The sequence below is a fragment of the Callorhinus ursinus genome, unplaced genomic scaffold (genome assembly GCF_003265705.2).
Source record: "Callorhinus ursinus isolate GAN/ISIS: 27379988/994484 unplaced genomic scaffold, GSC_fseal_2.0 scaffold2, whole genome shotgun sequence".
NCBI lineage: Eukaryota > Metazoa > Chordata > Mammalia > Carnivora > Otariidae > Callorhinus > Callorhinus ursinus.
This window is the reverse complement of record NW_027397064.1, coordinates 105,360,074-105,384,263: the sequence shown is the minus strand read 5'-3', so window position 1 is coordinate 105,384,263 and position 24,190 is coordinate 105,360,074. Positions and strand designations below refer to the sequence as shown.

At 37.9% G+C, this 24,190-nt stretch overlaps 1 long non-coding RNA gene across 1 annotated transcript in view; it reads right to left on the bottom strand.

Annotated features, from left to right (window-relative positions):
• Nucleotides 1-774: 774 nt before the first annotated feature.
• The window catches only part of LOC141374897 (uncharacterized), a 40,992-nt gene continuing 17,576 nt past the window's right edge, over nucleotides 775-24,190 (bottom strand). The window contains exons 2-4 of the long non-coding RNA XR_012382086.1: nucleotides 8,293-8,405; nucleotides 7,087-7,265; nucleotides 775-974 (exon numbers count right to left, since the gene is read on the bottom strand). This is a non-coding gene — a long non-coding RNA (uncharacterized lncRNA). The remainder of the gene's footprint in view (nucleotides 975-7,086; nucleotides 7,266-8,292; nucleotides 8,406-24,190) is intronic.

Sequence of the window (24,190 nt, the reverse complement as noted above, 5' to 3'; positions counted from 1 at the left end):
TTTATTTATTATTTATTTGAGAGAGAGAGAAAGAGCACAAACAGGGGGAGCAGCAGAGGGAGAGAGAGAAACAGGCTCTCTGCTGAGCAGGAAGCCCTACATGAGGCTCAATCCCAGGAGCCTGAGATCATCACCTAAGCCAAAGGCAGACTGACTGAGCCACTCAAGCACCTTGCAAGTCATTTAATTGCAACTCCAAACAGACCTTTTAGTCAATTTGTACTCCAGTTTCTCTCATACTTCACTTCCAAAACATCAGTAAATTCTGTCAGGTTGCCTTCAAACTATGGACAGACTGCAGTGACTTATCATTCCCACTTCTATCACTGAGGTCCCAAACATCATTACCTGTGCATTTATTAGTTGGTGTCTGGCCATCCACTTCTATCTTTCATCTATTTTCAACACAACATCTGGATCTAGTTTGTTAAAAGATACATCATCTATGTCACTTCTCTACTCAGTATCTTCCTTGATTCCTCCTCCTCCTTGGAGCCTACACTAACCTCCTGACTGGGAAGAAGGCCTCTTTCACCCTCCATTACCCCTCTGGGTTAATCACTCACTGTTCTCCCTCTCAGTTCCTTCCCTCCCACCACACTAGCCTTGGGTTCTTCTTCCAAGAGGTCAGAATTACTCCTACATGAGGATCCTTCCATACGTTAGTCCTACTGCCTGGGTCCTCTCATCTCACCCCAGGCAGCACCATGGCTTACTTCTTTACTTCCCTCAAATTGTTTCTCAAAGCTTACCTTAGGAGTGAGGCAACCCCTGACCACTCTCAGCAAGGTCTCCTTGTGTTTCCCCAGGCTTTGTATCTCTCTTCGTTGTTTGTGTTCCTTAGCACATCATGGGTATTTGAATTTTAAGTTTTATCTTCTGCTTTCTCCTCTAGAATTTAATCTGCATAAGAACAGATTTTCTGCTATTTTTGCTCCATTATATCCAGCACAGTGTTCAGCATCTAGTAAAAACTCAAGAAATATTTATTATTTAATTAATTGAGGAACAATAGTTCATTATTATTATTGCTGTTATTTTTGTTATTGTAAAAGATTCATAAATAAAAATCATAAACTTATTTCTACCCCAATACCAAAATAATATTGAACCATGGGAAACATGTGAAACAATTGCTCAATTAACTTTGCTTAACACACTTTTTATTTAGCAAAACAAACTGATACAGCCAATCTATGAATATACAACCTTCACTCATTTATTTCATTACCATTCAGTCAATGCATTTATGCACCATTTGACATTAATAAATTGAGTATAACTAACGTTTCTATTATAATCATTACTGACATAAATGATAGCATATGAAGAAACCTGCCTAAGAAATCACAGAAAGCAGTTTGTGTATTTGCTAGTTTCAAAAATTTAGATCATTTTTTTAGAGTTATAAAGTAAACTAAAATTTCTTAGTAGTTTCCTAAATTTCGTTTCTTTTTTTCCCCTAAATTTAGTTTCAATATACTGTGCATTATTGTGGCAAATCTGTATCACTCAGAAATTTTCAGAACTCTCAATATTTCAATTTTTTCCTTTAGCCTACAATATGTGCTTAGTCATTGTGAACATTCACCAAGTTACCTTTTGCTCCTAGATGATGTTACTTACTGTGAAGACTATTTTCTTTGGGAAATTGTATAAAAGAACTTTTTTGGTAAAGTTATGACTTTATGGATTCAAAAGATTTTGAATAAATTTAATAATGACAGAATAATTTGAAAGTAAACCTAACTGTTAAATTTGATATCATATAATAGAGTAATACCTTCCCAAACTGGAAATCAAGTTGGCAGTGTTTTACCATAATTTATTTTCAAATTCCATTTAAAAGTTGGTTTTATGTCTATGAGAAGTGGTAATTAATAATTATACTAAGTAGCCTAGTAATTGAAACTGTATGAATAGGAGAACAACTGAAATTTGCTTGGTTTGGTGTGTATACCCTTAAGGCACTTAATATTTAATACTTTTAGCAGTAAACATCTTAGCCAAGGCCTCCTCAGTTGCCTACCTGGCTGGTCACTATGATTTTGTAAAAAACATATTTCGCATATTTATTAGAAAGTTTCCATTAACAAATTATATATGAAAGTGCAGCATATAGATAGGACTGTTAACTAAGGATCCCTATTTAGCTAGTCGGTTCACTCAAGGGCCTGAAATTTACCCACAGATGCTAGTTAGATCAATTCATTTGGAGTCATCTGTGTGTGATAATGCCTGGAAGAGTTCTTAAACTTGGCCCCTTATGAAAGCATGGAGAGAGCAGGACAGACTACACACACTCTATTATAAAATAGTACATTAAAACACTTGTATTTTATAACATTAATAGAGTAGTATAAAATATACACATAGTACATTATAAAAGACACAATTTACATAAATAAAATACATTTTTCTCTTTCTGTTACCACATCTTTTAAAATTATTTCTTTGAATGTCTCCACATTGGGGGACGTTTAGAGTTGTATAACTTAAAGTCCAGGCCATATGGTATTTATAAACTTCACTTTGGAGAATTGTGAGAGGCAGCCCGTCAGTTGCACAGAAGTAAAAACTGAGAGTCAACTACCACACGAACAAGGAAAAAGCAGGTTGTGCTTAAGATGAACAATGAATCATGGATCACTACATCAAAAACTAATGATGTTTTATATGGTGACTAACATAACATAAAAAAAAAAAAAAAAGCTGACACCGTGGGCCCAGAACACAAAGAATGATGTTCCACTGGCACTCCAAATTTAAAACCACAATGACAGATACGGATGGTAGCCATAATTTGGGAATGGAGCTGCTTTCTTTTTAGGCAACTGTATCATTTAAGGTTAATGGTGTCGGTGATCATGATTTGCCTGACAAACACTGGCAGTCTTAAAATGGATCACATCTTAAAATCAAGTAAACAAAAAAATAGAAGTTATATTTCCTACTTATTGTCTACGTAAGGCCGGAAACTATTTTCTTTTTTTTTAAGATTATTTATTTATTTATTTGACAGAGAGATAGAAGCACTAGTAGGCAGAGAGGCAGGCAGAGGGAGAAGCAGGTTCCCCACTGAGCAGGAAGCCCGATGTGGGACTCGATCCCAGGACCCTGGGATCATGACCTGAGCCGAAGGCAGCCGCTTAACTGACTGAGCCACCCAGGCACCCCCAGAAACTATTTTCATTTACTATAGCTCTCAGGCCTGTTTTTCAGTATTTCATCAATTTTTATGGAATTTAAATCTAATACTGAGTTTCAAAGTCCCTGGAATTTTTCTCTGGATTCACTTTAAGATTAGATCCTGAATGAATAAACACTAGTTCTATTTTAAAAGTTTCAGTACTAGATGCTATTATGTTATATTATGATGTATTTACTCTGTAATAAGAACTTTTTCCCAATTCATTCTTATAGACCTGAGCATCTAGGTCTCAACAAATTTTTTGAGTTATAACTATGGAGTCTGAACAGTCGCTTCAGTCACCATATCTTAAGAATTTCATTATACTTGTAAAAGTCAAAGGAAAAATAAGTTCTTAATAAGCAATCACTATGAATATGTATGAAGTAACCAGAATGGGAAAAATTAATCTATTAATTTTCCATCTTCCCCATGTATTTTTAATATTTCATATGAAACAGATCTTCACGTATTTAGTCAATATCAGTTGCATGAGCTCAACTTATTGAAACACTTTGATTAATACAGAGAAGTATAGTTTTGGGAAAAACAATTCTAGGTTTATTGACTATAGCTAGTTTTCCAAATGTTCTGCTGTGAATGAGCCAATTTCTATTTAAATGGATACTTATTTTCTTCCATGTGAAAGAAGAATCGTTTTGGCCAGGACTGAGGCAAGATGAATAAAGATGTGTTGGCTATAAATGCCTCAAGACAATAGCACTGAGAGGAGTCAGTAAAAAGAAATATAGACAATACTCTTTTGATTTTCCTTCATGTGCTATAATCAATATTCTTGCCAAGTCACAGGGCTCACATCTGAATGGACCAGTCTTCTTTGATTAAGCTCTGAACTAAGCCCCCAGGACAGCCTCAGCTGTTCATATTTGGATGTGGAATCATGTGGCTGACATTTGGAATTTTCAACGCTTTTGGTGTTAAACATGAAAAAGGGATAGACCTTTTCTAAATATTGCTAATTAATGCTTTCTGACAGTGTCTTATCACATGCCAGTATTGGGGATTTGGGGGTTTCTTTCCCTTAAAATCCTAATTGTCACTACTGTTATACTGTTATATTGTTATACTATCTGATTCTGCTTCCTGAGTTATCCTTAATTAAGTACGTGTTGGGTCTGGTGGCAAATGGAATTTTCAACCTGTTTCTGTAAATATCTTCTTCACAGATTAAATTAATTTTATTCCTAAACCCAGGATGTAGCAATATCTCATTCTTTTTAGTTTCTAACAATATGTAAAGGTAAAAAACATCCTTAAAGCCTTCCAAATATTTAAGGGCATAGAATTTCACTTTTACTAACTTAACAATAATAGGAGCAATGAAATAAAACAGCATATACTCTATTGGCTATTTAAGACACTTATATTGAAAACCACAACGACTAAAAATATAATAAACATATGAGGGTACAAGCAAAAGCATAGGTTTGTTTTTTTTTTAATTTTATTTATTTATTTGAGAGAGAGAGAGAGAGAATGAGAGATAGAGAGCATGAGAGGGAAGAGGGTCAGAGGGAGAAGCAGACCCCCTGCTGAGCAGGGAGTCCGATGTGGGACTCGATCCCGGGACTCCAGGATCATGACCTGAGCCGAAGGCAGTCGCTTAACCAACTGAGCCACCCAGGCGCCCAAAAGCATAGGTTTTTAAGCCACATTGTCTGGGTATGTATCCTGGCTCTGCCTTTGACCAGGCATGTGATTTGGAGCTAGCTACAGAATCTCTCAATCTTATTTAATTCATTTTAAAAATCGTCATTTTTAAAATTCAAGTATACACATACAGCGTTATATTAATTTCAGGTGTACAATATAATGATTCAACAATTTTATTCATTTCTCAGTGCTCATGAAGATGTATACTCTTTTTTATGATTTTATTTATTTATTTGACAGAGAGAGCAAGAGAGCACAAGCATGGGGAGCAGCAGAGGGGGGAGGGAGAAGCAGCTCCCTATTGAGCAAGGAGCCTGATGTGGGGCTCAATCCCTGGACCCTGAGATCATGACCTGAGCCAAAGGCAGATGCTTAACCAACAGAGCCACCCAGGTTCCCCAGGATGTATACTCTTAATCTCTTTTATCTATTTCACTCCTCCACCTGCCCACCCCCCCTCTGGCAACCACAGTATTTTGTATGTCCTTCAAAACCCAGGTTATCACCTTCCCCAAGAAAACTTTTCCTCACTTTCCAATCTAGATTTGGAGACTTTTTAAGTGTACCCCCTTGTGGCACTGTCATATGATGCTGCAATTTGCCATTTACTTGCGTGTCTCTGCCATTAAATCAACAGGTATTTAGCTCAGAGGTTCAGGCTCTTCCCTCTTCTCTTCGTTTCTAACATAATGTTCAATTTATAATAAGAATTTCATATATGTGACAGTCCTTTCTTTCCTCATATTATCCAATGTGGTTGGAAAGGGTTGTCCACATTTAACTAATCAAACAGGAACTTATATATTTGATAGTTTAAGACAAAAAGTCCTATAACTGCCCACACATCAGGATAACTTGAGTATTCTATTATTTTAATAGAAGAAAAATATAACATTTTAATAAAAAGCCTCAGAGAAAATCTTAGTAAATATAGAAACATAGATTATTCCTGGATAAGAAGACTCAATTATAGAGCACTGCCAAGTCTCAACACTGTGATCCCATTCAAAACCCCAGTCAAACCATGCATAATATTGGAGAAGTTTCCCTGGAAAATGAATATGGAAGAGAAAATGCACAAGAGGGGATATTTTGAAAAAAAGAAGAAACCAGAGTCACAAGTGCAACTAGTTTGCAAAAGCATATGACAAAGCCATAGTGATTAGGCCAGTGTATGACTTTTACAAATATGAACAAAAATATTTAAAAATAGAATCCAGAATGCAATCCATGCATGTATGATAATTTAGTTTCAATTAAGTATTACATTTCAAATCAGTGCGAACAGTATGTACTATTCAATAAAATAAACAACTGATTATTTGGGAAAGAAAGTATGGTAATTCATACACTCTCTCTCTCTCTCTCTCTGCCACACACACACACACACACACACACACAACCCAGACAGATTAAACATATAAAAATAAACTCTAAAGGAAAATATATGATAGTATGTTTTTAATGAAATAGAGAAGACTTTTAAAATAAACCCAAAATATTAAAGAAAAAGACATAAACTTACTAAGATTAAAATGTCCAATTTATGTGTAACAAAAACGGAAATGCTGCAACAGTGGAAAGCAGATGAAACAATACAAAGATAAAATAATAGCAGCTTATTCTCTAGATGAGGCATTAATACCTGGGGTATATAAAAATGTAAAAATCTATAAGAAAAGAATAAACCAAAAAATAGGCAAATTATATAAATTGGCAATTTATATAAGAGGAAATACAGATATCCGATAACACATGAAAAGATACTAAGTCTCACCAGTGACCCATAAAACGCATATGAAAACATAGTGTTGTAACATTCTTTTACTGAGAGTGTTGAGAGTTATCCAATGATAATTTCAAATATTGGGGTAGGAAACACATTAGTGACAGCAGTTTAAATCTGTAGGGCAATTTTGTAGGGCAATTTGGCACAATAAGCCTACATTTAAAATGTGCATACTATATGACTCAGCAATTCTAGTCTTTTATATACCTGAAAGAACTCTTCTATATTAATATAAGAAGATATATAAAAGGATATATTTTGTAGAATTATTTATAATAACACTGTAATGGGAAGTAATCTAAATAGTCATCAAGAAAAGTAAAATAAGCTGCAATGATTCTAAACTGGGATATTATCCAACAGTTAAAAAGAATAAAGTTCTTCCATTTGTATTTACTTGGGAGCACTGAAAGACATATTTAGCTCTAATTACCTTAGATCAGACTAAGATTATCCTCTTGACATACTGATTGGTTCAAGAGATGCAGGCCTATGTCGATTGGCTCATGTCACTCTCCTACCAAAGCACATGAATTAGTGAATTATTTCAAATTAATGATCTGTGTGGGAGCAGTTCGCTAGAATCTTCTGAAAAGGCAGTATTTCATTTTTCTAAAAGAAATAAGGAAAACCTTTTTTTTTTTCTATTCAGAAGACAGTGTAGAATTCAGCTGTAAGCTTAAGACTGCTGTAGCCACTTTTCTATTTTGATAATCTAATATTATACATGTATTTATTTGATTGCTCATTTTCTGCCTCTGTCACTAACATGTAAATTCCATGATAATAATGACTTTAACTATTTCATACCACCGTATCCTTAGCACCTAGGAGCATCGCCAACCCATAGTAGGTACTCGGAAAATGTTTGTGGATAAACAGCCTCCCTGAGAGATACTCACAACAAAAGAGAGAAAATCAAAAAGAACCAGAACTTTTCACTTCTGTAAACCACCATGTGCCTTTTAGTATTTATAGCAGATTGGGGGGAAGGGTCAGTAACATGCAAAGAAAATAATTATATGATGCTAAATAAAAAAAGCTATATGACAACATATGCAGTATGATACCTATATATATATATATATATATATATATATATATATATATAAAAGAAAAAAAACTCTGAAAAGCTACATGCTTGTATAGCCACAGGTACATACACATACACATACACACAGAAAAATGTCTCAAAAGATACTGATCAAATCAAAGTATTCAGAGTGAAATGAACACTAGGTTGTATCCTAGAGATCACACTTTTCAACTACTCAGTGCTGCCAAATTAAAATATTTCCCACCCTATGGCAGTCTAGTGGTGCTGATCTAACAGTCATGACCAGACACAGTGGAAAAGATTTCTATGTATCACTGATGCTTAATCTCCTTCACTGCAAGCCTCTGTACTGACGATAATCAGTCATCCCCAAATGCCATTCACTGAATGTGCTAAATGACATTGGCCATCAGCCTCACATCAACTGAGGGGCACTTTAAGACACATTACATTATCTTGTCTAAATGATTTCATTTGTTTTTCCATCATGCTGCCATAAAGCCACAGATTTTCTAATAGTCCTAACATTTTCTTTAATTCAGGTTGATTTGGACATTGCTATATTATGAAGCAGACAGTTACCTAGAATGAAAGGAGTTTATGGCCCTGTCATTTGTTCATGTAGGATTGCATCATTGGTCTTCTTGCCCAGCTGTTGAGAGCAGGGAGTGATAAGCTTTCTGATCTCTAGATTTCTGTGAAGACATAATTCATACTATAGAGTAAGACAATAGATTACTTTTGCTAACAAAAACAAGATGATTAACAGAAAATAATTTGTTCCAGAATCTGCTCAATAGCAGACAACTAACTTGTAACTTAAGGTTTCTGAGGATGATTGTGTTGAATAGACAGAGCAACATCTTCATTAATTGGGACTCTGTTATGTACTAGAGACATAAATTTTGTCCTTCAATTTTAGAAGCTGAGATTACTCATTATTATCCCCATTTTACAGAGCATGAACTTGTATCTCAGATGTCACACTACTTGCCAAATACCAGTTATTAAAAACAATAGATCTAGGGCGCCTGGGTGGCTCAGTTGGTTAAGCGACAGCCTTCGGCTCAGGTCATAAAAAAAATAGATCTAGAATGAAAATAAGACTCAGATATAGTGGTGAGGAAATTGATCAAAGTTTGCGATTTGCCAAATATTCCCCTTCTCATTAATGGAAGATCAATATGACCTCTGCTAAAAGAACTTACAGCTTTAGTTCCTTAATAAAAAAGCCAGCCATGTGATGTTTAATGAACCACAACTGGTTCTCCATTTCCTTCCCTACACAACTAGGGTTGTCCAGACTGATGGTAGGAATTCATACATTCTTTTTTTTTCTTTCAATTTTATTTTATTATATTATGTTAGTCACAATTCATTGCATCATTAAGTTTTTGATGTAGTGTTCATGATTCATTGTTTGTGTATAACACCCGGTGCTCCATTCAATACGTGCCCTCCTTAATACCCATCACCGGGCTAACCCATCCTCCTAAACCCTCCCCTCTAAAACCCTCAGTTTGTTTCTCTGGGTCCATAGTCTCTCATGGTTTTTCTCCCCCTCTGATTTCCCCCCCTTCATTTTTCCTTTCCTACTATCTTCTTCTTTTTTTTTTAACATATAATGTATTATTTGTTTCAGAGGTACAGGTCTGTGATTCATCAGTCTTACACAGTTCACAGCGATCACCATAGCACATACCCTTCCCAATGTCCATCACCCAGACACCCCATCCCTACCACCCCCTTACCACTCCAGCAACACTCAGTTTGTTTCCTGAGATTAAGAATTCCTCATATCAGTGAGATCATATGATACTTGTCTTTCTCTGATTGACTTACTTCGCTTAGCATAACATCCTCTAGTTCCATCCATACCATTGCAAATGGCAAGATTTCGTTTTTTTTTATGGCTGCATAATATTCCATTGTCTATATATACCACATCTTTTTTATCCCTCATTCATCTGCTGATGGACACCTAGGCTCTTCCCATAGTTTGGCTATTGTGGACATTGCTGTTACAAACATTGGGGTGAACATACCCCTTCAGGTCACTACATTTGTATCTTTGGGGTAAATACCAAGTAGTGCAATTGCTGGGTCATAGGGTAGCTCTATTTTCAACTTTTTGAGGAATGTACATACTCTTTTCCAGAGTGGCTGCACCAGGTGGCATTCCCACCAACAGTGTAGGAGGGTTCCCCTTTCTCTACATCCTTGCCAACATCTGTTCTTTCCTGACTTGTTAATTTTAGCCGTTCGAACTGGTGTGAGGTGGTATCTCATTGATGTTTTGATTTGCATTTCCCTGATGCCGAGTGATGTTGAGCACCTTTTCAAGTGTCTGTTGGTCATTTGGATGTCTTCTCTGGATAAATGTCTGTTCATGTCATCTGCCCATTTCTTGATTGGATCATGTGTCCTTTGGGTGTTGAGTTTGATAAGTTCTTTATAGATTTTGGATACTAGACCTTTCTCTGATAAGTCATTTGCAAATATCTTCTCCCACTCTGTCAGTTGTCTTTTAGTTTTGTTGACTGTTTCCTTAGCTGTGCAAAAGCTTTTTATCTTGATGAAGTCCCTATAGTTCATTTTTTCCCTAGCTTCCCTTGCCTTTGGTGATGTTTCTAGAAAGAAGTTGCTGTCTCTGAGGTCAAAGAGGTTGCTGCCTGTGTTCTTCTCTAGGATTTTGATGGATTCCTGTCTCACATTTAGGTCTTTCATTCATTTGGAGTCTATTTTTGTGTGTTGTGTAAGGAAATGGTCCAGTTTCATTCTTCTGCGTGTGGCTGTCCAATTTTCCCAACACCATTTGTTGAAGAGACGGTCTTCTTTCCAGTGGACATTCTTTTCTTCTTTGTCGAAGATTAGTTGACCATAGAGTTGAGGGTCCATTTCTGGGCTCTCTATTAGGTTCCATTGATCTATGTGTCTGTTTTTGTGCCAGTACCATACTGTCTGGATGATTACAGCTTTGTAATAGAGCTTGAAGTCTGTAATTGTGTTGCCACCAGCTTTGCTTTTCTTTTTCAACATTCCTCTGGTATTTGGGGTCTTTTCTGGTTCCATACAAATTTTAGGATTCTTTGTTCCATTTCTTTGAAAAAAGTTGATGATATTTTGATATGGATTGCATTAAATGTGTAGATGGCTCTAGGCAGCATTGACATTTTCACAATATTTGTTCTTCCAATCCATGAACATGGAACATTTTTTCCATTTCTTTGTGTCTTCCTCAATTTCTTTCATGAGTATTTTATAGTTTTCTGAGTACAGATCCTTTGCCTCTTTGGTTAAATTTATTCCTAGGTATCTTATGGTTTTGGGGGCAATTGTAAATGGGATCGACTCCTTGATTTGTCTCTCTTCTGTCTTGTTGTTGGTGTATAGGAATGCCACTGATTTCTGTGCATTGATTTTTATATCCTGCTACTTTACTGAATTCCTGTATGAGTTCTAGCAGTTTTGGGGTGGAGTCTTTTGGGTTTTCCACATAAAGTATCATATCATGTGCTAAGAGTGAGAGTTTGACTTCATCTTTGCTGATTCAGGTGCCTTTTCTTTCGCTTTTTGTTGACTGACTGCTGTGACTAGGACTTCTGGTATTATGTTGAATAGCAGTAGTGATAGTGGACACCCTCACCATGTTCCTGACATTAGGGGGAATGCTCTCAGTTTCTCCCCATTGAGAATGATATTCTCTGTGGGATTTTCATACATGGCTTTTATGATATTGAGGTATGTACCCTCTATCCCTATAGTCTGAATGGTTTTATTCAAGAAAGAATGCTGTACGTTGACAAATGCTTTTTCTGCATCTATTGAGAGGATCATATGATTCTTGTTCTTTCTTCCATTAATGTATTTTATCACATTGATTGATTTGCAGATGTTGAACCAACCTTGTAGCACAGGGATAAATCCCACTTGGTCGTGGTGAATAATCCTTTTAATGTACTGTTGGGTCCTATTGCCTAGTAGTTTGGTGAGAATTTTTGCATCCATGTACATCAGGAATATTGGTCTGTAATTCTCCTTTTTGATGGGGTCTTTGTCTGGTTTTGGGATCAAGGTAATGGTGGCCTTATAAAATAAGTTTGGAAGTTTTCCTTCCATTTCTATTTTTTGGAACAGTTTCAGAGGAATAGGTATTAACTCTTCTTTAAATGTTTGGTGGAATTCCTCTGGGAAGCCATCTGGTCCTGGGCCTTGTTTGTTGGGAGAATTTTGATTATTGCTTCAATTTCTTTTATGATTAGGGATCTGTTCAAGTTTTCTATTTCTTCCTGGTTCAGTTTTGGTAGTTTATATGTCTTAAAGAAAGCATTTATGTTTTCCAGATTGTCTAATTGGCTGGCATATAGTTGCTCATAATATGTTCTTAAAATTGTTTGTATTTCTTTGGTGTTGGTTGTGATCTCTCCTCTTTCATTCATGATTTTGTTGATTTGGGTCATTTCTCTTTTCTTTTTTTTTAAGATTTTATTTATTTATTGGAGAGAGAGAGAATGAGAGATAGAGAGCACAAGAGAGAAGAGGGTCAGAGGGAGAAGCAGACTCCCTGCCAAGCAGGGAGACCGATGCGGGACTCGATCCCGGGACTCCAGGATCATGACCTGAGCCGAAGCAGTCATTTAACTAACTGAGCCACCCAGGCGCCCTCTCTTTTCTTCTTGATAAGTCTGGCCAGGGTTTTACCAATCTTATTATTTCAGAGAACCAGCCTCTAGTTTCTTTGATCTGTTCTACTCTTCTTTTGGTTTCTATTTTTTTTATTTTTTGTTGTTATGTTAATCACCTAATATTGCATCATTAGTTTTTGATGTAGTGTCGCATGATTCATTGTTTGTGCATAACACCCAGTGCTCCATGCAGAACGTGCCCTCTTTAATATCCATCAGCAGGCTAACACATCCCCCTACCCTCCTCCCCTCTAGAACCCTCAGTTTGTTTTTCAGAGTCCATCATATCTCATGGTTCCTCTCCCCCTCTGAATTAATCCCCTTCATTCTTCCCCTCCTGCTATCTTCTTCTTTTTCTTTGTTCTTAACTTATGTTGCATTATTTGTTTCAGAAGTACAGATCTGTGATTCAACAGTCTTGCACAATTCACAGTGCGCACTGTAGCACATACCCCACCCAATGTCTATCACCCAGCCACCCCATCACTCCCACCCCCGACCACTCCAGCAACACTCAGTTTGTTTCCTGAGATTAAGAATTCCTCATATCAGTGAGGTCATATGATACATGCCTTTCTCTGATTGACTTATTTCACACAGCATAACACCCTCCAGTTCCATCCACGTCGCTGCAAATGGCAAGATCTCATTCATTTTGATGGCTGCATAATATTCCATTGTGTATATATATGAATTCTTCTTTATCCATTCATCTGTCGATGGACATCTGGGTTCTTTCCACAGTTTGGCTATTGTGGACATTGCTGCTATAAACATTGGGGTGCACGTACCCCTTCGGATGCCTACATTTGTATCTTTGTGGTAAATACCCAGTAGTACAATTGCTGGATCATGTGGTAGCTCTAATTTCAACTGCATGAGGAACCTCCATACTGCTTTCCAGAGGGGTTGCACCAACTTGCATTCCCACCAACAGTGTAGGAGGGTTCCCCTTTCTCCACATCCTCGCCAACATCTCTCGTTTCCTGACTTCTTAATTTTAGCCATTCTGACTGGTGTGAGGTGGTATCTATTTGAGGTTTTGATTTGGATTTCCCTGATGCCGAGTGATGTTGAGCACTTTTTCATGTGTCTGTTGGCCATTTGGATGTCTTCTTTGGAAAAATGTCTGTTCACGTCTTCTGCCCATTTCTTGATTGGATCATTTGTTCTTTGGATGTTGAGTTTGATAAGTTCTTTAAAGATTTTGGATACTAGCCCTTTATCTGATATGTCATTTGCAAATATCTTCTCCCATTCTGTTGGTTGTCTTTTGGTTTTCTGGACTGTTTCTTTTGCTGTGCAAAAGCTTTTTTTCTTGATGAGGTCCCAATAGTTCATTTTTGCCCTTGCTTCCCTTGCCTTTGGCGATTTTTCTAGGAAGAAGTTGCTGCGGCTGAGGTCGAACAGGTTGCTGCCTGTTTTTTCCTTTAGGATTTTGATGGATGCCTGTCTCACATTTAGGTCTTTCACCATTTGGAGTCTATTTTTGTGTGTTGTGTAAGGAAATGGTCCAGTTTCATTCTTCTGCATGTGGCTATCCAATTGTCCCAACACCATTTGTTGAAGAGACTGTCTTTTATCTATTGGACATTCCTTCCTGCTTTGTCAAGGATTAGTTGATCATAGAATTGAGGGTCCATTTCTGGACTCTCTATTCCATTCCGTTGATCGATGTGTCTGTTTTTGTGCCAGTACCATACTGTCTTGATGATGACAGCTTTGTAATAGAGCTGGAAGTCCGGAATTGTGATGCCGCCAGCTTTGCTTTTCTTTTTCAATATTCCTCTGGCTATTCAGGGTCTCTTCTGGTTCCATACAAATTTTAGGATTCTTTGTTACATTTCTTTGAAAAAAGTGGATGGTATTTTGATAGGGATTGCATTGAATGTGTAGATTGCTCTAGGTAGCATTGACATCTTCACAATGTTGGTTCTCCCAATCCATGAGCATAGAACTTTTTTCCATTTCTTTGTGTCTTCTTCAATTTCTTTCATGAGTATTTTATAGTTTTCTGAGTACAGATCCTTTGCCTCTTTGGTTAAATTTATTCCTAGGTATCTTATGGTTTTGGGTGCAATTGTAAATGGGATCAACTACTTGATTTGTCTCTCTTCTGTCTTGTTTTTGGCATATAGGGATGCCAGTGATTTCTGTGCATTGATTTTATATCCTGCTACTTTACTGAATTCCTGTATGAGTTCTAGCAGTGTTGGGGTAGAGTCTTTTGGGGTTTCCACATACAGTATCATATCATCTGCAAATAATGAGAGTTTGATTTCCTCTTTGCTGATTTAGATGCCTTTGATTTCTTTTTGTTGTCCGATTGCTGTGGCTAGGACTTCTAATACTATGTTGAATAACAGTGGTGATAGTGGACATCCCTGCCGCGTTCTTGACCTTAGGGGAAAAGCTCTCAGCTTTTCCCCATTGAGAATGATATTCGCTGTAGGTTTTTCATAGAAAGCTTTTATGAAATTGAGGTATATACCCTCTATCCCTATACTCTGAAAACTTTTGATCAAGAAACGATGCTGTACTTTGTCACATGCTTTTTCTGCATCTATTGAGAAGATCATATGATTCTTGTTCTTTCTTTTGTTAATGTATTGTATCACGTTGATTGATTTGAGGATGTTGAACCATCCTTGCAGCCCAGGGATAAATCCCACTTGGTCATGTTGAAGAATCCTTTTAATGTACTGTTGGATCCTATTGGCTAGTATTTTGGTGAGAATTTTTGCATCCATGTTCATCAAGGATATTGGTCTGTAATTCTCCTTTTTGATGGGGTCTTTGGTTTTGGGATCAAGGTAATGCTGGCCTCATAAATGAGTTTGGAAGTTTTCCTTCCATTTCTATTTTTTGGAACAGTTTCAGGAGAATAGGTATTAATTCTTCTTGAAATGTCTGATAGAATTCCCCTGGGAAGCCATCTGACCCTGGGGTTTTGTTTCTTGGGAGATTTTTGATGACTGCTTCAATTTCTTTAGTGGCTATAGATCTGTTCAGGTTTTCTATTTCTTCCTGGTTCAATTTTGGTAGTTGATATATCTCTAGGAATGCATCCATTTCTTCCAGGTTATCTAGTTTGCTGGCATAGAGTTGCTCATAATATGTTCTTATAATTGTTTGTATTTCTTTGGTGTTGGTTGTGATCTCTCCTCTTTCATTCATGATTTTCTTGATTTGGGTCTTTCTTCTTTTCTTTTTGATACATCTGGCCAGGGGTTTATCAATCTTGTTAATTCTTTCACAGAATCAGCTCCTAGTTTCTTTGATCTGTTCTACTGTTCCTCTGGTTTCTAGTTCATTGATTTCTGCTCTGATCTTTATTATTTCTCTTCTCCTGCTGGGTTTAGGCTTTATTTGCTGTTCTTTCTCCAGCTCCTTTAGGTGTAGGGTTAGATTGTGTATTTGAGACTGTTCTTGTTTCTTCAGAAAGGATTGTATTGCTATATACTTTCCTCTCAGGACCGCCTTTGCTGTATCCCAAAGATTTTGAACAGTTGTGTTTTCATTTTCATTGGTTTCCATGAATTTTTTTAATTCTTCTCTAATTTCCTGGTTGACCCATTCATTCTTTAGTAGGATGCTCTTTAGCCTCCATGTATTTGAGTTCTTTCCGACTTTCCTCTTGTGATTGAGTTCTAATTTCAAAGCATTGTGGTCTGAAAATAGGCAGGGAATTATCCCAATCTTTTGATACTTGTTGAGACCTGATTTGTGACCTAGGATGTCATCAATTCTGGATAATGTTCCATGGGCACTAGAGAAGAATATGTATTCCGTTGCTTTGTGGTAGAATGTTCTGAATATGTCTGCGAAGTCCATTTGGTCCAGTGTGTCATTTAAAGTCTTTATTTCTTTGTTGATCTTTTGCTTAGACGATCTGTCCATTTCAGTCAGGTGGGTGTTAAAGTCCCCCACTATTATTTTATTGTTGTCAATGTGTTTCTTTGCTTTTGTTATTAATTGCCTTATATAATTGGCTGCTCCCATGTTCGGGGTATAGATATTTACAATTGTTAGATCTTCTTGTTTGATAAACCCTTTAAGTAGGATATAGAGTCCTTCCTCATCTCTTATTACAGTCTTTGATTTAAAATCTAATATGTCTGATATAAAGTTTGCCACCCCAGCTTTCTTTTGGTGTCCATTAGCATGATAAATGGTTTTACACCCCCTCACTTTCAATCTGCGGGTGTCTTTGGGTCTAAAATGAGTCTCTTGCAGACAGCATATTGATAGGTCTTGTTTATAATCCAATCTGATAGCCTGTGTCTTTTGATTGGGGTATTTAGCCCATTTACATTCAGGGTAACTATTGAAAGATATGAATTTAGTGCCATTGTATTGCCTGCACGGTGTCTGTGACTGTATATTCTCTGTGTTCCTTTCTGATCTATGCTGCTTTTAGGCTCTTTCTTTGCTTAGAGGACCCCTTTCAATATTTCCTGGAGGGCTGGTTTCATGTTTGCAAATTCCTTTACTTTTTGTTTGTTCCGGAAGCTTTTTATCTCTCCTTCTAATTTCAATGACATCCTAGCTGGGTATGGTATTCTTGGCTGTATATTTTTCTCGTTTAGTGCTCTGAAGATATCTTGGCAGTCCTTTCTGGTCTGCCAGGTCTCTGTGGATAGGTCTGTTGCCAATCTAATATTTCTACCATTGTACGTTACATATCTCTTCTCCGAAGCTGCTTTCAGGATTTTCTCTTTGTCTCTGAGACTTGTAAGTTTTACTATTAGATGTCAGGGTGTTGACCTATTTTTATTGATTTTGAGAGGCGTGCTCTGTGTCCTGGATTTTGATGCCTGTTTCCTTCCTCACATTAGGGAAGTTCTCTGCTATTATTTGCTCCAATATACCTTCTGCCCCTCTCTCTCTTTCTTCTTCTTCTGGGATCCCAATTATTCTAATGTTATTTTGTCTTATCATATCACTTATCTCTCGAATTCTGCCCTCTTGATCCTGTAGTTGTTTATCTCTCTTTTTCTCAGCCTCTTTATTTTCCATCATTTGGTCTTCTATATCACTGATTCTCTCTTCTGTCTCATTTATCCTAGCAGTTAGTGCCCCCATTTTTGATTGCATCTCATCAATAGCCTTTTTGATTTTGGCTTGGTTAGATTTTAGTTCTTTTATTTCTCCAGAAAGGGTTTCTCTAATAACTTCCACGCTTTTTTCAAGCCCAGCTAGTATCTTTAAAGTCATGATTCTGAACTCTAGGTCTGACATCGTACTAATGTCCGTATTGAGGAGATCCCTGGCTGGCGGTTCTACCTCTTGTTCTTTTGGCTGAGGTGATTTTTTTCATCTTGTCATTTTGTCCAGAGGAGAATAGATGAATGAGAGAACAAAATGCTCACCGGTTAACAACGTCCCCAGCAAATATACTGTATACAAATCGGAAAAGACCTGAAACCAGGGGAAAAGAAAGGGAAAGAAAGAAAAAAGAAAGAGAAAAAAAATTAAAAAAAGATAAATACAAAAACAGAACAATACAAAAAAAGCAGAAAATGATCAAATATGATCAGGCTAGTGCATAGATCAGTGCCACACACTAGATTTTGGGCGGTTTTGGTCTGTTAGAATAAGTGCCTCCTAAAATTTTAAAGGAAGAAAGACATATATGTACAAAATAAGGGTTTATACAATGAAGGGATGGAAGATGATTATAAAGATGAAAATTATAAAAGATTTTATAAAAGGAATTGATAAGATAAGTTGTTTTAAAAAAGAGAGAAGATTTAAAAAAGAAAAAAAAGAAAAAACAGAGAGAATGTGATCTGGCAGAACACTAGAACAAAGCCATACACTAGTGATTTAGGGTATATTTTGAACTCTTAGAACAAACTGTATCTCAAAATTTTAAAGAAAGAACAACTTAGAAATATATGCCAAAATAAGGGCAACTACTATGAAGGGATAAAATATGACCCTAAAAATGAAAAATAAAAAATGTTTTTTTTTTTAAAGGGATTGATAAGATGTTGGTTGAAAAAGGGAAAAAGAAAAATTAAAAAAAAACACTTAGAAAAAATTAACTTTGATGAACTAATGAATCCTGGTAAAAAAAATCCATGAATTCTATGTTCAGTATTTCCCAAGCGCCGGAGTTCTCCCATTCTCCTTGATCGGTAAACTTGGTCTTGACTTGCTGGCTGTTCGTGCTGATCTTCTGGGGGAGGGGCCTGTTGCCGTGGTTCCCAAATATCTTTGCCAGAGGCGGAATTGCCCCACCCTTGTCGGACTGGGCTAAGCAAGCTGCTCGGGTTTGCTCTTAGGAGCTTTTGTTCCCTGTAAGCTTTCGGTACAGCTTTGGAGGAGCAGGGCGAAAATGGTGGCCTCCCAATCTCCACCCAGAGGAGCTGAGAACTCGGGGCCCCGCTCCTCATTGTGCCCCCAGAGAAAAGCAGTCAGTCACTCCCGTCTCCCGGGTCTCCAGCCGCACTCCATGCTCACCCAGCTTGTGACCGAGCGTTTGTATCTCTTGCACCTGACCCCATGTGGAGTCTCCAAACCCAGCAGATCCCTGCAGTGCGTTCCTGCGCGGCTCCTCCCGGGGGAGAAAGGGGAGTCTCCCCGGCTCTGCCGCTTGTTGGGTCCCTGCTGGAGGAGCAGTGGCACAACTGGGCCATGGATCACAGTTTATGGCAACCCTGAGCTGAGAGCTCACGCCTCGGCTCTGTCTCTGTAGCCGGCTTCCCCACTCCGATTCCTGGGAGCTCTGCCGCACTCAGGCATCCCCGGTCTTTCTGTCACCCCGAGGGTCCTGAGACCACACTGTCCCGGGAGGATTCCACCCCACAGTTAGCCACTGCAGCGACGTCCCTCAGCGGAGCCAATTTCTAAAATGTGTGATTTTGTGCTCCGCGGCTCTATCACTTGCCAGAAGCGGCCAATGGAGGCCCCCTCCCCCGCCATCAATCCTCCCGAATATCACCTCTGATGCACTTCTCCGCAAGTCTTACCTTCCAGTAAGTGGTCGCTTCTCTGTTCAGAGAGTTGTTGCTACTCTCCTCTTCTATCTCCTGTTGAGTTCGTAGGTGTTCAGAATGGTTTGGTCCCTATTCAGCTGAATTCCTGAGACCAGACGAAATCTAGGTCTCCTACTCCTCTGCCATCTTGCTCCGCCCCCTCTTCTTTTGGTTTCTATTTCATTGATTTCTGCTCTGATCTTTATTATTTCTCTTCTCCTGCTGGGTTTACACTTCATTTGCTGTTCTTTTTCCAGCCCCTTTAGGTGTAGTGTTAGGCTGTATATTTGAGAGCTTTCTTGTTTCTTGAGAATGTCTTGAATTGCTATATATTTTCCTAGTAGGACCGCCTTTCCTGTATCCCAACGATTTTGAACAGTTGTGTTCCCATTTTCATTTGCTTCCATGAATTTTTTAAATTCTTCTTTGATTTCCTGGTTGCCCCATTCATTCTTTAGTAGGGTGCTCTTTAGCCTCCAAGTTCTTTCTGACTTTCCTCTTGTGATTGAGTTCTAGTTTTAAGGCACTGTGGTCTGAAAATATGTAGGAAATTATCCCAATCTTTTGGTACCAGTTGCGACCTGATTTGTGACCCCAGAATGTGATCTACTCTAGAGAATATTCCATGGGCACTAGAGAAGAATGTGTATTCTGTTGCTTTGGGATGGAATGTTCTGAGTATATCTGTGAAGTCCATCTGGTCCAGTGTGTCATTTAAAGCCTGTATTTCCTTGAATATCTTTTGCTTAGATGATCTGTCCATTTCAGGGAGGGGAGTGTTAAAATCCCCCACTATTATTGTATTGTTGTTGATGTGTGTCTTCGCTTTTGTTATTAATTGGCTGCTCCCATGTTAAGGGCATAGATATTTACAATTGTTAGATATTCTTGTTGGATAGACACTTAAGTAGGATATAGTGTCCTTCCTCAACTCTTATTACAGTCTTTGATTTAAAATTTAGTTTGTCTGATATTAGGAGTGCCACCCCATCTTTCTTTTGATGTCCATTAGCATGATAAATTATTTTCCACCCCCTCACTACTCAATCTGGAGGTGTCTTTGGTTCTAAAATGAGTCTCTTGCATTAGCTTATTGATGACTCTTGTTTTTTTATCCAATCTGATACCCTGTGTGTTTCAACTGAGGCATTTAGCCCATTTACATTCAGGATAAATATTGAAAGGTATGAATTTAGTGCCATTGTGTTGCCTTTAGGGACTATTACTGTATATTTTCTCTCTTCCTTTCTGGTCTATGTTATTTTTAGGCTCTCTCTTTGCTCAAAGGATCCCTTTTGATATTTCTTGTAGGGCTGGTTTCGTGTTTGCAAATTCCTTTAGTTTTTGTTTGTCCTGGATGCTTTTTATCTCTCCTTCTATTTTCAGTGACAGCCTAGCTGGATATAGTATTCTTGGCTGCATTTTTTTCTCGTTTAGTGCTCTGAAGATATCATGCCAGTCCTTTCTGGCCTGCCAGGTCTCTGTGGATAGGTCTGTTGCCAATGTAATGTTTCTACCATTGTAGGTTACAGATCTCTTCTCCCAAGCTGCTTTCAGGATTTTCTCTTTGTCTCTGAGACTTGTAAGTTTTACTATTAGATGTCAGGGTGTTGACCTATTTTTATTGATTTTGAGAGGCGTTCTCTGTGCCTCCTAGATTTTGATGCCTGTTTCCTTCCTCACATTAGGGAAGTTCTCTGCTATTATTTGCTCCAATATACCTTCTGTCCCTCTCTCTCTTTCTTCTTCTTCTGGGATCCCAATTATTCTAATGTTTTTTCATCTTATCATATCGTTTATCTCTCGAATTCTGCCCTCGTGATCCTGTAGTTGTTATCTCTCTTTTTCTCAGCCTCTTTATTTTCCATCATTTGGTCTTCTATATCACTGATTCTCTCTTCTGCCTCATTTATCCTAGCAGTTATTGCCCCATTTTTAATTGCACCTCATTAATAGCCTATTTGATTTCGACTTGGTTAGATTTTAGTTCTTTTATTTCTCCAGAAAGGGTTTCTCTAATAACTTCCACGCTTTTTTCAAGCCCAGCTAGTATCTCTAAAGTCATGTTTCTGAACTCTAGTTCCGACATCGTACTAATGTCAGTATTGAGTAGGTCCCTGGCAGACCTCCTGTTCTTTTTGCTGAGGTGATTTTTTTCGTCTTGTCATTTTGTCCAGAGGAAAATAGATGAATGAGAGAACAAAATGCTAACAGGTTAACAACGTTCCCATCAAATATACTGTATACAAATCAGAAAAGACCTGAAAGCAGGGGAAAAGAAAGGGAAAGAAAGAAAAAAGAAAGAGGAAAAAAATAAAAAAGAAAAAGAAAAAGATAAAAACAAACAAAAACAAAACAAAACAAAAAAAAGCAAAATATGATCAAATATGATCAGGCTAGTGCATGGATCAGTGCCTCACACTAGATTTTGGGCATATTTTGGTCTGTTAGAATAAAGTGCCTGCTAAAATTTATAAAGGAAGAAAACTTATATATGTACAAATAAGGGTTGATACAATGAAGGGATGGAAGATGACTGTAAGATGAAAATTATAAAAGATTTTATAAATGAATTGATAGGATAAGAAGTTGTTTGAAAAAAGAAAGAAGAAGATTAAAAAAAAGAAAAAAAAAGGGAGAAAATGTGATCAGGTAGGAGACTTGAACAAAGCCATACACTAGTGATTTAGGATATATTTTGATCTGTTAGAAGAAACTGTACCTCAAAATTTTAAAGAGAGAACAACTTATATATATATATATATATATGCCAAAAATAAGGGTAACTAGTATGAAGTGATAAAATATGACTCTAAAAATGAAAAATAAAAAATGTTTTTTTAAAAAAGGGATTGATAAGATGTTGGTTGAAAAAGGTAAAAAGAAAAATTCAAAAAAAAAGAAAAAATTAACTTTGAAAACTATTGAATCATGGTTAAAAAAAAAAAAAAAAAAGCCATGAATTCTATGTGCAGTATTCCCCTAGCGCTGGAGTTCTCCTATTCTCCTTGAACGGTAAACTTGGTCTTGGCTTGCTGGCTGTTGTGCTGATCTTCTGGGGGAGGAGCCTGTTGCCGTGGTTCCCAAATGTCTTTCCCGGAGGCGGAATTGCCCTGCCCATGTGAGTCCCGGCTAAGCAAGCTGCTCGGGTTTGCACTCAGGAGCTTTTGTTCCCTGCAAGCTCTTGGTACAACTTTGGGGGACCAGGGTGTAAATGGTGGCGTCCCAATCTCTGCCCTGGGGAGCTGAGAACTCGGGGCCCCGCTCCTCAGTGCGCTCCCAGAGAAAAGCAGTCACTCCCGTCTCCCCGGTCTCTAGCCGCTCTCCGTGCTCACCCGTCCTGTGACCGAGTGTTTCTATCTCTGGCACCCGACTCTGTGTGGAGTTTCCAAACCCAGCAGATCCCTGTGCTGCGCTCCCGTACCACTCCTCCCGGGGGGAGGAAGGGGAGTCTCCTCAGGTCTGCCACTTGTTGGGTCCCTGCTGTAGGAGCAGTGGCCCAGCTGGGCTGCAGATCACAGTTTATGGCAACCCCGAGCTGAGAGCCCATTCCTCGGCTCCGTCTCCCCAGCTAGCTTCCCCGCTCCGATACCTGGGAGCTCTGTCGCACTCAGACACCCCCGGTCTTTCTGTGACCCCGAGGGTCCTGAGACCACACTGTCCCGTGAGGGTTCCATCCCCCGCTTAGCCACTGGAGCGAGGTTCCTCAGTGGAGCCGACTTCTAAAAGTTCCGAATTTGTGCTCTGTGGCTCTATCACTTGCCAGAAGCGGCCGACAGAGGACCCCTACCCCGCCGTCTATCCTCCTGAATATCGCGTCGGATTCACTTCTCCGCTCGTCCTACCTTCCAGTAAGTGGTCGCTTCTCTGTTCAGAAAGTTGTTGCTACTCTCTTCTTCGATCTCCTGTTGAGTTTGTAGGTGTTCAGAATGGTTTGATCCCTATTCAGCTGAATTCCTGAGACCAGAGGAATCCACGTCTCCTACTCCTCTGCCATCTTGCTCCCTCAAGAGCCTCCATTTTTGATTGCACCTCATTAATAACCTTTTTGATTTCAACTTGGTTAGATTTTAGTTCTTTTATTTCTCTAGAAAGGGATTATTTAGTATCTTCTGTCCTTTTTTTCAAACCTAGCTTGTATCGTTATAATCATCATTCTGAACTCAGTTTTCACCTCTTACTAGTGTCTGTATTGATTAAGTCCCTGGCAGTCAGTAGCGTCTCTTGTTCTTTTTTTTTTGAGGTGAGTTTTTCCATTTGTCATTTTGTCCCGTGGAGAGTAGATGAATGAGAGAACAAAATGTTAACAGGGTAACAACAACCCCAGAAAAATATACCCTAAACAAATCAGAAGTGACCTGAAATGGGGGGAAAGAAAGGGAAAGAAAGAAAAAAAAAAGAATATGATCATATATGGTCAGGCTGGTGCATAGATCAGTGTCACACACTAGATTTTGGGCGTATTTTGATCTGTTAGAAGACATTGCCTTCCAAAATTTTAAAGAAAGAAAAATTTGTATGTGTACAAAAATAAAAGTAAATACAATAAAGGAATGGAATATGACTGTAAAGATGAAAAGTATAAAATATTTTATAAAAGGAATTGATAAGAATTTGGTTGAAAGAAAAGAAAGAACAAAAATTAAAAAAAAGAAGGGGAGAGAATCTGATCAGTCAGGAGAATAGAATGAAGCCATACACTAGAGATTTAGGGTATATTTTGGTCTGTTAGAAGAAACTGTATCCCAAAATTTTAAAGAGAGAATAAATTATATATATATATATATATATATATATATATATATATATATA